Consider the following 13,064-nt stretch of genomic DNA (forward strand, 5'->3'; position numbering starts at 1 on the left):
TCTTACAGAAACAAATAGAACATTTGATAAAATTTATCAGAAATTTATGAAAAAATAACTCTCAGAAAACCAGAAACAAAAGAGTACTTTCTTAATCTCATATAGCGTTATCTGTAAATGACTAACAAAAACATCCTTTTGAATGGTCTGTTTATCAATGGACTAGAAATCTGTGCCAGTACAATGAAGTAAGTAGAATAATGAAGATGAGTGGATTGATAGGGATTGCATTAAATGTGTAGATTGTTTGGGGTAATATAGACATTTTAACATTTGTTCTTCCAATCCATGAGCATGAATGTTTTCCATTTCTTTGTGTCATCTTCAATTTAGTTCATAAGTATTCTCTAGTGTTCAGAATACAGATCTTTTACCTCTTTAGTTAGGTTTACTCTTAGGTATCTTATGGGTTTTGGTGCAATTGTAAATGGGATTGATTCCTTGATTTCTCTTTCTGCTGCTTCATTATTTGTGTATAGAAATGTAACAGATTTCTGTATGTTGATTTTGTATCCTGCAAATTTATTGAACTCGTGAAATACTTCTAACAATTTCTTGGTGGAGTCTTTTAGGTTTTCTGCATAGAATATCATGTCATCTACAAATAGTGAAAGTTTGACTTCTTCCTTGCTGATTTCCTGAATAGCCAAAGCACTCTTGAAAAAGAAAAGCAACACTGGGGCATCACAATTCCAGACTTCAAGCTATATTACAAAATTGTAGTCATCAAGACAGTATAGTCTGGCACAAAAACAGACATCAGTGGAACAGAATAGAAACCCATAAATGGACCCAAAACTATATAGTCAACTAAATTTTGACAAAGCAGGAAAGAATATCCAATGGTAAAAAGACAGTCTCTTCAAAAAACAGTGTTGGGAAAACTGGACAGCAACATGTGGAAGAATGAAACTGGATCACTTTCTTACACCTTACACAAAAATAAATTCAAAATGGATGAAAGACCTAAATGTGAGACAAAGAACCATTAAAATCCTAGAGGAGAACAGAGGCAGCAACCTCTTTGACATCAGTAGTCGTTTCTTACTAGACATGTCTCTGGACTCAAGGGAAACAAAAGCAAAAACGAACTCCTGGGACTTCATCAAGATAAAAAGCTTCTGCACACCAAAGGAAACAATCAACAAAACTAAAAGGCAACATTAGGAATGGGACAAGATATTTGTAAATGACATATCTGATGAAGGGTTAGTACCAAAAATCTATAAAGAACTTATCAAACTCAACAGCCATATAACAAATAATCCAGTCAAGAAATGGGTGGAAGACATGAATAGACACTTTCCCAAAGAAGACATCCAGATAAGCTAACAGACACATGAAAAGATTCTCAACCTTACTCATCATCAGGGAAATACAAATCAAAACCACAATAAGATCTAACCTCACACCTGTCAGATGGCTAAAATTAACAACTCAGGAAACAACAGATGTTGGCGAGGATATGGAGAAAGGGAAACCTCTTACACTATTGGTGGCATGCAAACTGGTACAGCCACTCTGGAAAACAGTATGGAGGTTTCTCAAAAAGTTAAAAACAGAACTACCTTATGAACCAGGATTGCACTACTAGGTACTTACCCAAAGAATACAAAAATACTGATTTGAAGGGATGCATGCCCCCTGATGTTTATAACAGCATTATCAACAATAGTCAAATTATGGAAAGAGCCCAAATGTTCATCAATTGATGAATGGATAAAGAAGAAATGGTGTATATATAATGGAATATTATGCAGCCATAAAATAGAACAAAATCTTGCCATTTGCAATGACATGTATGGAGTTAGAGAGTATTAATAGTAAGTGAAATAAGTCAGTCAAAGAAAGGCAAATACCATATGATTTTACTCATATGTGGGATTTAAGAAACAAAACAGATGAACATACAGGAAGGGGAAGAAAAGAGAGAGAGAGCTAGAGAGAAACAAAGCATAGAGAACAAACTGAAGGTTGATGGAGGGAGGTGGGTGGGGAATGGACTAAATGGGTTATGGGTATTAAGGAGGGCACTTGATGTGATGAAGTTGGTAATTCCCTGGGCGTTATATGTTAAGTGATGAATCACTAAATTCTACTCCTGCAACTAATATTACACTATATGTTAACTAGATATAATTTAAATAAAAACTTGAAACATTAAAAAAAATATGTGGATTGAAAACAAAACAAAAAGAATGGCATTAATTGCAAAGATTTTCTTTATATAGACAATAAAAAAATTTAGATACATTGTTATAGTTAATAAGTGAATTTTGCAATTTGATGAAATACAATGTCAATACACAAACACTATATTTTATCTTATAGTAATGATCATCAACTAAGTCTGAGAGATGATTAGATACAGCATAAAAATAATCAATATTTAGAACTAAATTTAAAAGGTTGTGTGTAATGTAAACCTTCTACACAAACATACAGCATTTTATTGAGAGAAATTAAAGATTTAAATTAATGGAAGAGTAATCCATATTCATGAAACTGAAAATTCAATATCATAAAGATGTTGATTATATTCAAATGATTTATAATGCAATAATGGAAACCAATTTTGTCCATCTATTGCCAAAATATTGTTGTGTGGGGTGGTACCTCCAAAATACAGTGACATAAAATAACAATGTCCTGTATAGCTCATAATTCTATATGTTGGTGTGTGGGTGTAGCTGGACACTCTTTATCTTAGCTAGGCTCTGTTATGCTTCACAATTAGGTAGCTTTATTTCTAGGGATTTGCTCACTGTTGGTGTTGCTCTTATATCCCTCCAAGAGACTAGTCTGGCAATTCTTTCATGGAAAGGAAGAGGTTCATAAGACTGACTAGAAGTAAGCAAGGCCTCCTGAGGCCCAGATTTGGACTGGTACAGTGTCACCTTTGCTACATTTTATTGGCCATGCAAATTATAAGGCTACCCCAGATTTAAGAAGAGTAGAAATAGACTATTTCTTGAGATAAACTGTGAAGTTACATTACATAGGATGGATTGAGGGAGATCAATAATTAGGGCCAATAAAGAAGTCAGTCTACCACAGAACCCACTCAAAATCCCAGCAACTATTTTTTTGTGTGTGTAAATTGAGTTTATTGTGATAGTTATATAGGTGTACACATATGTAAAATTTTATTAAGCTATACAGTTACTGATATGTGCATTTTACTCTGAGTAAATAATATTTCAACACATTCACAAAAAGAAATGAGCTATGAAAAGCTATGATAATCTTGAGGATGAATTATGTTGGAAGACTTATACTATATACTAAGATATAAAACATTTATATTAATTAAGACAGTATGTTGTCTGGTGAAGGATAAACAAACTGACAAATGAAACAATAGTGTTTGGTAGCAGACTCACACATGTATGAACTTTTGACTTATGATATAGTTGGTAAGTAAACAGTAAAAATGGCAGTCTTCTCACCAAATTGTGTTGGATTATTTGGATATGTACATAGAAAAACAATGTAATGTAACTAGGTCACCCTATATAAAAATCATTCCTGGTGAATTTTTTACTTAAATGTGAAAAATGAAACAATAAATCTTCAAGGACTTAACATAGAAGAATATACTAATGATCATGTAATAGGAAAAGGTATATATAACTAGACTCAAATATCACTAACTACTAAGAAAATAATTTACACATTTGAAGTAAATTGTAACTAGAAACTCATTATCAATTAACTGAGTAAAAAGCCAAGCTCTAAACCAGGAGAAGATATTTGCAACATCTATAAATGTCAAAGGAATCATTCACTATATTTTTTAAAATGCCTATCAATTAACAAGAACTGATATTAAAGAAAAAACAATAAAGTCTGGACAAGAGAAACTAAAAAGGATATCCAAATGGTCATAAATCTATGAAAATTTGCTCAACATCATTAGCCATCAAGGAAATTCAAGATTTCTAGGTAGGATGTAAAAGTTCATTGCAGAACAACAATTTTCCTGCAACAACTAGAAAAAAATATATAAATTTCATAATTTAAAGGCATTGTAGAGCAATGGAAGCAATGAACGTTAGAAATTAAAATTTCACAGGGTAGAGAACATCTCTGAGGCAAGCTAGAACTCTCTAACTTTCAAAAAATTATTCTCAGAAAATTTTCTGTTTCTGGATGCAAGTTGAGGATCCAGCTTGTTCAGGCAGGGAAACTCTAGTAGGAGTTACAGAAATTGCAAATTATTTAACAGTTAATGGTGCTAGCATGACAAATTAGAAATTTGAGAGAACTCAAATCATGGTCAGTTTTTCCTATGGGACATTTGATGGGTGCTATGGCTGCTTGGAAAGCTAGAGATTCAAGTTAAAAGTTTCTGAAAGACAGAGTATAATCTCTTTTGTGCTTCTAAGAAACAAAGACCTATAGCATTAGGATACCAGGAACCTGAGCTGGAAACTCTGAATGACAGATGACAGAACACTGTCTCCTATGGTTTTCCCCCTTCCCACACCCACCTCTGGTCCACCCCTTAAAGCTGAAGCAACTGAGACCCACAAGACACAAGGAGTGGGTTAAAATCCTGGTTGGGCTCATCCAAAGGTTGGTCAAACTCAAAAGATTGAGTCTTTTAAATTATACTGTACCCCTGCCTTAAGTTAATTTAAAATTGAACTAAGTGTATTAACTTCTTTCTCTTTTTTCCTAGCAAAAGTAAAGAGAATTTTCATTGATGAAATACAGAAATCTATAGCTTAGAGGGCTCTTTTGTTACAATGTCTGGCATAAAATTCAAAATTACTAGGTAGGTAAAGAAGGAAATAAATCATTTATGATCAATGAAAGGGCTGACAATATACCTAGCCCACTTAAAAATTACAATTATTAGGTAAAAGGAAATAGAAGAAAAGGTGGATAACAGGGTTGAATTTCAACACAGGATTGGGGTCTATATTAAAGAACTAAAGGGACATTCCAAAAATGAACAATACAATATCTAAGTTGGGAAATATGTTTAAAAATAGAATAGTCACAGTAAAAGGTGGGATTAAGAAATTTGAAAACACTTCAATAGGAAAATGTCCAAAACGAAACAGAGAGGAAAACAAATGTAAAGACAGATCAGAATTTACACATTTAGACAAGTCTAAAGTTCCAATAAAGATCTTAGATATCATTAATACTAATTGAATCCCTCCCTTATTTATGTTATAGGCTGCGTACATTTAAAATTTACCTTATTTTTTCTTTTTTTTAAAGATTTATTTATTCATTTTAGAGAGACAGAGAGCGGATGAGCAGGGGAGGGGCAGAGGGAGAGGGAGAAAATCCTCAAGCAGAACCCCTGCTAAGCATTGAGCCCTATGCTGGGTTTGATCCCAGGATCTGAGATCATGACCTGAGGAGAAATCGAGTTGGCTGCTTAACCAACTGAGCCACCCGGGTGCGCCTTACCTTGTTATTTTTTAACACTAAAAGACACTTAGTGCTGTTGTAAACATTTATTTAGATTTATTCACATATTTACTATCTCCTTTGTTTAACAAGCCTTCTTTCATCTCAGAAACACATTTTTAGATATTTCATCGAGTGTCTTTAAATACAAAAATATATTCAGTTTTTTAAAATGTCGACATTTTACCACAATGTAAGGTTAAATATATATGCAGATTTGCAATTTTTTTCTTTCCATATTTTGATGGTTTATCAGACTGATTTGGGCCTTCTTTTAATGTTTTTGAGAAGTCAACTTTCATTTTATTTATTGTTTTATGATAATCTATTTTTCTCTCTGGTTACTTATGGTTTCTGTTGCTTTGGTATTGTTACTTAAATTATGATATGTTGGTATAGGTATTTTTATTGTTTTATTTTAGTTGATTTTTTTAAAATGAGTTTAGGGGATTCTTTTGTTATCTTGAGTCTGATGATTTCTTTCTTTCAAAATTTGGGAAAATCTTCAGTTAAATATTAACTCTTCTTCCCACTGAGGTTTTCTCCTTAGAATTGCATTTGTCTGAAAGTTAGACTCCTCACTCATCAGTATCATTTAACATTTTTCTTTGTATTTTTGTCATGTCTTTAATGTCTGTAATCTGCTGCATTATCAGACATATCGGCACTTGGCTATTTCTCTCACTCTGTCTAATATGCTCTCTAAATTGTTCATTTCCCAGTTACATATATACTACATATATATAAACTGAAATGAAAATAAAAATTAAAACTATACATTTATCTCTATCTATATCCATGTACATATAATTGTTAGAAGATTTATTCTTTTTTACAAATACATCTGTTAATTCGATGTTATTTATTCCTTCTTCATACATATAATGGAATTTTAAATAGTCATACCAATATGTTTTAATTAAATATATTCTATCTGATAAATTCAAGATCTGCTGCTGCTGTCTTAATATATCTGATCTCATTGTTTTGTTTTTTTAATCTCTCACCAGAATCTCTATTCATAGTGGCTTGGTTTTTTGTATATTAGATATTTTTATTTATTATTACTATTGTTGCTATTGTGAAGTCACACTTACTGAAACCTCATCTGTAAAACATCTTTGGCTCCTGGGTGTTAAGTTCTAAGTTATGTTTCTCCAGGGTATTTTTATTTCCTTTTCTCTTCACTTAGGGGCATTTAACCAATGTGGAATGACCTTCTGTCTTTGAGAGGGGTTCATTACACAGATATTTAAATTTATCTCTATTTTTAGCAACTCTCAAAATAATTGTGTATGTGTGCGCATGTATATTTAATTATATTTACTTTATTATATATTACTATACCCTCCATTCAAAATCAAGGATGAGACACAGCTATCTTGTCCATCTCCCCCTATATTATTTTTTCTTCAGTTTACTATGCGTTTTGGCTTTCATAAATGCAGACTTACTATCAAGGTGTTGTATGAATCCCTCGTGCATTGCATGGATCTCTGGCTTTATCTCCAGTTAACACAGAAAGACTGACTTAAATACTTAGCTCTAGGCCATCAGAGATGATCAATGCTCCGGAAAATGTGCCATAGTCAATATTCAGCACTGTTTTAAATTTCCTTTCTTTCTCAATCTCTAGCCTCTATAGATTGTCTTATATCATACTACATCTTATATTTTATCCAGGACTTTTTATGTACTGTATTTCACAAGGATTGCTCTGGTCACCAAGACCACCATATTGCTAGAACTGAAAATCCAGCTTTGTTACTTTAAAAGTCATAGTTGTCAAAAACAGAATCTAACATATAATTTAAAAATACAGAAAAAACCCCACCCCACAACAACTTCTATTTCTGAGTTCCACACTTTCCCTTCACACAAACATAAACTATAGTTTAAATGAGTACTTAATTATACACTGGTAACGTTGCTAGAGAACTTGGCAGACATTCTACTTTTAGAAGCACTCCACACAGATTTATATATCACATTTTACATAATGAAGACTTCTTTCCCACCTCTTACTAAAGCAAAGTAATAATAATGATAATAATAAGCTTCTTAAAAGAAGGATGGGGATATATCAGGAAGGCTTAGTGAGCTGAGACAAGGAACAAGTTAAGGGTGTTGCAAGTTAAAGGGTGGGTGGTAGATACACTTCAGATACAAGGTAAACGGCTTAAGATTTTGTAGCCCCAATTAGATCATATTAGTGTTTAAAGCTTCCCAGATTCTCTGCATTGTTGAAGGAAAGGCACAAAAGCTAAACATATGCCTGAACTGAACAGCATTTCCCCTGGATTACACCCATGTGGGGTTTCATATATGGCTGTGCTCCATTTCTCAATTTCCAAAATAAGGTATAATTTAGAGTGCTGTTTGAGTAATTGTCTGAATACATGGGTGATATTTCTTATATTTTCTATTGTTTGAAATTAAATGATCAGAAAAACAGAATTTCACGCTTTCAAGCCTGGTTGCTATTTGGTTTCTGTTTCTGAAAATGCTGACTTGCTAAAGAAAGCATTGAGCCCTTTCATGAGCATATGCTAAACTGATTAATTCTGCCTGCAAGCTTGGACATGTGGCAAGATGTCCCCTTTACAAAACTATCTCCTATGCAAAATATAGGTAACAAGAATATTTCCTTTGCGTTGATTATGGCAGAAGTGATTCTATGCCAGTCTAGCCTTTAAGAAGACTGATAGTTTCTGTCTTTTTCTCTTGGAGACCTGAGCCACCTGGAAAATGTTCCATTATTCTGATAGAGAGATAATACAAAGGAACCCTATGATTCCATTGATAGGGAGAGGTTCTAGTTAAGATCAGCCTTGCAGACAACAGCCATATAAGTGAAGCCATCTTGGATGCTCCAGTCAAATCCACCTGCCAGTTAAACAGCACTGAATGACTCTGTTAAAACCACATGGAGCAGAAAAATTGCTCATCTGAGCCCTTCCCACATTCCTAAGCCATAAAATTATGTAACTAAATGAAATTGTTATTTGCAAATAATTTAATAGCAACAGATAAATGAAGTGCTTGTTAAGCAGAACTTATCTCCTTTGTCAATAGTTAGAAAATATAATTATTTTGGATATGGAACTTCCCTCCACAATTACATTGTTCAGGAGTGAACTAGAAATTGAACATTTAGAAGCTGTTTTTTGTTGTTGTTGTTGTTTGTTGTTGTTTTGTCTTGACAAAGACATTATGAGAATTTTTACTTCAATAAAGTGATCAGATTTGAGGTGTGCTATATTCAGGCCTCATCTCCTCAGGTAGCTGCTATTAAGTTGAGCTGTATAAGGAAACTGGAAAGCAAGTAAATGAAGACCATCTGAGATCTCTTTCAAAAATAAATTTTGGTGTGGTTACTCATACATAAAACTGACTGGAAGTAAAAAATAAGAAAATTAATAAGGTTTTGAAGAAATTAAGTTGCCAAAGAACATTAACCTCATCTGAAAATCCTGTTATTATTTTGGCAAGTCTTAAAACAGCTCTCAGTAAGAAGTGGGCTACAGAAGGTGCACAGGTCCCGAAGAAGATATATAACCCTACAGCCATGTCTGATATGCCTGGAAAATAAAAAATGTGGAGAGCCACTCAGGGATTTGTTGCTTTTCCTGCAAAAGTTTATAGCTTTTGATCTTTCAGAAGATTCTTTAAATGTCAATTAATTCAAGCTGATTATGTTGAGTCCATTATATTTGTACTGAATTGTTTTTTTAGTTGTTCTACCAATGACTGAAGGAGAGGAATGAAAATTAATAAGTTTAATTGCAGATTTTTCTATTTCTCCCTTTGATTCTGATAATTTTGCTGTTTGCATATTGAGGCTTTAGCATCAGTATATCTTCCTAATAAACTTCCCTTTTTATCATGATAGAATATTCCACCTTATTTTGGGTAATAAAACTTGTCTTAAAGTATACTTTGCTTAGTATTTTTTCTTCTTGTTATAGTGTGTATGCCATATTTTTTCTATTCTCTTGTTTTGAAGTTATCATGTAGACAGCATATAGTTCAGTCTTGACTTTTTTTTAACTTTTAATTTTAGTTTTTTTTTAAGCCAGTCTGAAGCTCTCTTCCTTTAATTGGAAAGTTTGGTCCATTTATACTTAATAAGATTACATAAACACTTAAATTTGTGTATCTCATCTTAGTATTGATATCTTTCAGCTCCATCTGTTCTTTTTTTCTCTCTTCCTTCTAGGAAGAGCTAGATTTGTTTATTTAAAAATATCCTGATCAGATGAGATTTAACTTTTTACTCCATCATGTCACCAACATTCTCTCATTTAACACATTTCCTCTAGTTTTATGTCAAAAACATCAATTTATCCATCCTGACATATCTGTCAATGGGATGTAGCTAGGGGAAGACATTGCCACCATTAGTCATCCTCCATCACATTGTTCTGCCCTTGTGTCAATATCCTTTGCCTACATTCATAAAACCAGGTATTAATGCCATATATTGTCAAAGTGAGTGGCTCAATTCATCCAATATAATATCAGGAAATATACCATCAAATGTCATGCTTAATCAAATGCAGCTATATGACTAGAGTCTAGTACTTCAGTTAAAGAAGAAAATGTAGTTAGTCTGACAGTTTATTTCTGAGGCTTTATGCTCTTCTTGTTCAATACATCCCCCAAGGGCCATTTCATCTTTTTCCCATAAATTCAGCTTTTCCATAAATTAACTCCTGTGTATGCTACTCTCCTGGATAATTCCCTCTCATTTGTGCCCTGCATATCATTTCCACAGCCTCTACCATCATACAGACCATTGCTCACCTGTATCACCTCACTCACATCTTCGCATGCATCTCCTCTCCGCTTTCCGACCTCTACCCCACCAGCATCAGCATCACCTGGAACTAGATAGAAACACAAATTCTCAGGCATCACCCCAGAGTTACTGGTCACTCTGTGGTGTAGTCGGGCAATCGCTGATGATTTGGAAGCACACTCAAATATGAGAACCACTGCTATACACTAAAGATGATTTCAAATATTCCCTCCTACCAACACGTTATCTTTAACATCAATTGCCCTTTCTCACTGAAGCTGCTGATTGAACAAGAATCATACTATTCCACAGAAAAATCGGGAATATTCTCTTAATCTTTATTTAATTATTACCTATAGTTTTGAAGTAAATCCAGTTTTATCTTTTTTTTATTAACATTTTTTTCAAACACTAGCCAAAATTAGCGAAAATGAATTAATTAACATCCAAGTGTGCTCTGACACCAAAATTGACAAGAGGTGATCTAGTTTAGCAGTCTGTACACTATGATCCATAGGCCAAATCTAGCCCATGCCTTGTTTCTGTGAATAAAATTTTACTGCAACACAGTCAAGCTTATTCTTTTTTTTTTTTTTTTTGTATTATTTAATGGCTGTTTTGATTTATAGTAGCAGATTTGAGCAGTTGTAACAGAGACCATATGCCCTACAAAGCCTAAAATATCTGGCCTTTTACATAAAAAGTTTTTGACCCCTAATTGACATTGTAACCAGGTATTCATTCAACACATATTTATTAAACATATGCTATTAATCAGGCACTGTGTCAGGCACTAAGGATCTAGAAGTGAACCAAGGACACAGACCTCTGCAATTATAGAACATATATCATAATGAGGGAGGGTGGCTGAAAATAAACAGCACACCAATAAATAATTAATAAGATAATTCCAGAAAATCATTTGTGCTGTGAATAAAAAATGGAGGCAACAATAGAAAGTGTCCAGGAAGCAGCACCATTGGGTTAGGTGTCAGGAGGCCTCTCCAAGGAGATGGCATTAAGCTAAAACCTCAATGAAATGATGAAATGAAAAAAAGAAACAAGATGTGCCTAGTTCATGGGAAGGAAATGACCTCAATTTGTCTTAAAAACATAAAGAAGGCCAGCATGGCTAGAGCAAAGTAAGTACTGGGAAGATATGGGGCCCTGGCTAAATGTTTGCAAGACACCTGATCAATGACAAATTGTATTCTTTCATTTCCACTGTGTCTCATAGAAGGAAGTGATATTGATTAAAGATTGCTTACTATTCTTTTTTGTGTTAGTGATTTATGTTGGTTGTGCTGCAAGCATAAATGATCTTTACATCAATGGTGAGAAAATTAGGAACTTCTGATTAAAAATTTTAAAAAAGAGCAAGATTAATATCCCCTTTAGATGCAAGGTTGAAATATTGCTCCTTTTCATCTCTACCTTGATCAGGCTGTTTAACGTGGCATCATTAAGTCAGACCTTTAAATTTTCTACTTCCCTAAACCTAGGGACATGAAAAAGTACAAAACAAAGCAAAACAAAACTCAAAGACTATCAGTAATCAATCAATGGAAAGAGGCAATAACTTGCACGTAAAAAGAAATAAGTTTAAGAATATATGCAAATCTTCTTTTATATTTTTTATGGAAAAAATTGTTGAGTGTAGGTGCATAGAGAGGGATGGTGGTTTGTTGGGAAGAGGAAAATGTGTTAATGAAACACTAAAATTTCAAATTAAGAATCAACAACTTAGGCGCTTGCTTTGGCAGCACATACACTAAAATTAGAAAGATACAGAGATTAACATGCTCTGGTGCAAAGACAACATGCAAACACATGAAATATTCCATATTTTTAAAAATGGGCAAAGGAGATGTATAGAGATTTCTCCAAAAATGATATACAAATGGCCAACAAGCCTGTGAAGATACTTAACATTAGTAATTATTAGGTAATTGCAAATCAAAACTATAATGAGCAGGCACCTCATGCCTCCTGTGTACTGTCAGTAGGAATGAAAAAAGGTGCAACCTCTTTTCTGGAAAATAGCATGGAGTTTTCTCAAAAAATTAAAATAGATCTACTAAATGATCCAGCAATTCTACTTCTATATCCAAAAACCTGAAAGGAGGATCTAGAAGAGATATTTATACAACAAAGTTCAGAGCAGTGACAATAGCCATGAGGTTGAAGCAATCCAAGGATCATCAATGGATAAATGGATACACAAAATGTGGTTTATACATACCGTAGAATATTATTTAGCTCTAAAAGAAAGGGAGGAAACTTTGATACATGCTTCAATGTGGGATGAACCTAGAGGACATAATGCTAAGTGAAATAAGTCAGTCACAAAAAGATAAATACTGCATGATTTCACTTATATGAGGTATTTGGAGTAGTCAAATTCAGAGACAGAAAGTAGAATGGTGCTTGTCAGGGACTGATGAGAGGGGAGAAGAGGAGCTTTTGTCTAATAGGTATAAAGTATTGATTTTGCAGAATGAAAGGGTTTATGGGGATGGACTGTGGTGATGGTTACACAATAATGTGAATGTATTTAACTGCACTGAACTATAAATTTATAAATAGTTGAGATGACAATATTATGTTATGTGTATTTTACCTAAATAAATGTTTTAAAAGGTATCAGTAACTTGTAGAAAAAAAAAAGAAGACATGGTGTCAACAGATTAGAACAGAACTTGGGGTATTATAGATCAGAGTAGGTATTGTTGGCTTGTTAATATCACATGAAAATGTCATGCAGATATAAAAGACTGAAAAAAACTAATTTAAAAATGATTTCACTGACTTTTAAGAAAGGACCAATGTGAAG

The 13,064-nt window shown here is 33.4% G+C and overlaps 1 non-coding gene across 1 annotated transcript; it reads left to right on the forward strand.

The window, feature by feature from the left end:
* The first annotated feature begins 11,978 nt into the window (after window positions 1-11,978).
* LOC118542302 (U6 spliceosomal RNA) lies at window positions 11,979-12,081 on the forward strand. Its single transcript, XR_004920517.1, has one exon. It is a non-coding gene; the product is annotated as a U6 spliceosomal RNA (small nuclear RNA).
* Window positions 12,082-13,064: the final 983 nt, after the last annotated feature.

This window comes from Halichoerus grypus, chromosome 1 (assembly GCF_964656455.1).
Source record: "Halichoerus grypus chromosome 1, mHalGry1.hap1.1, whole genome shotgun sequence".
NCBI lineage: Eukaryota > Metazoa > Chordata > Mammalia > Carnivora > Phocidae > Halichoerus > Halichoerus grypus.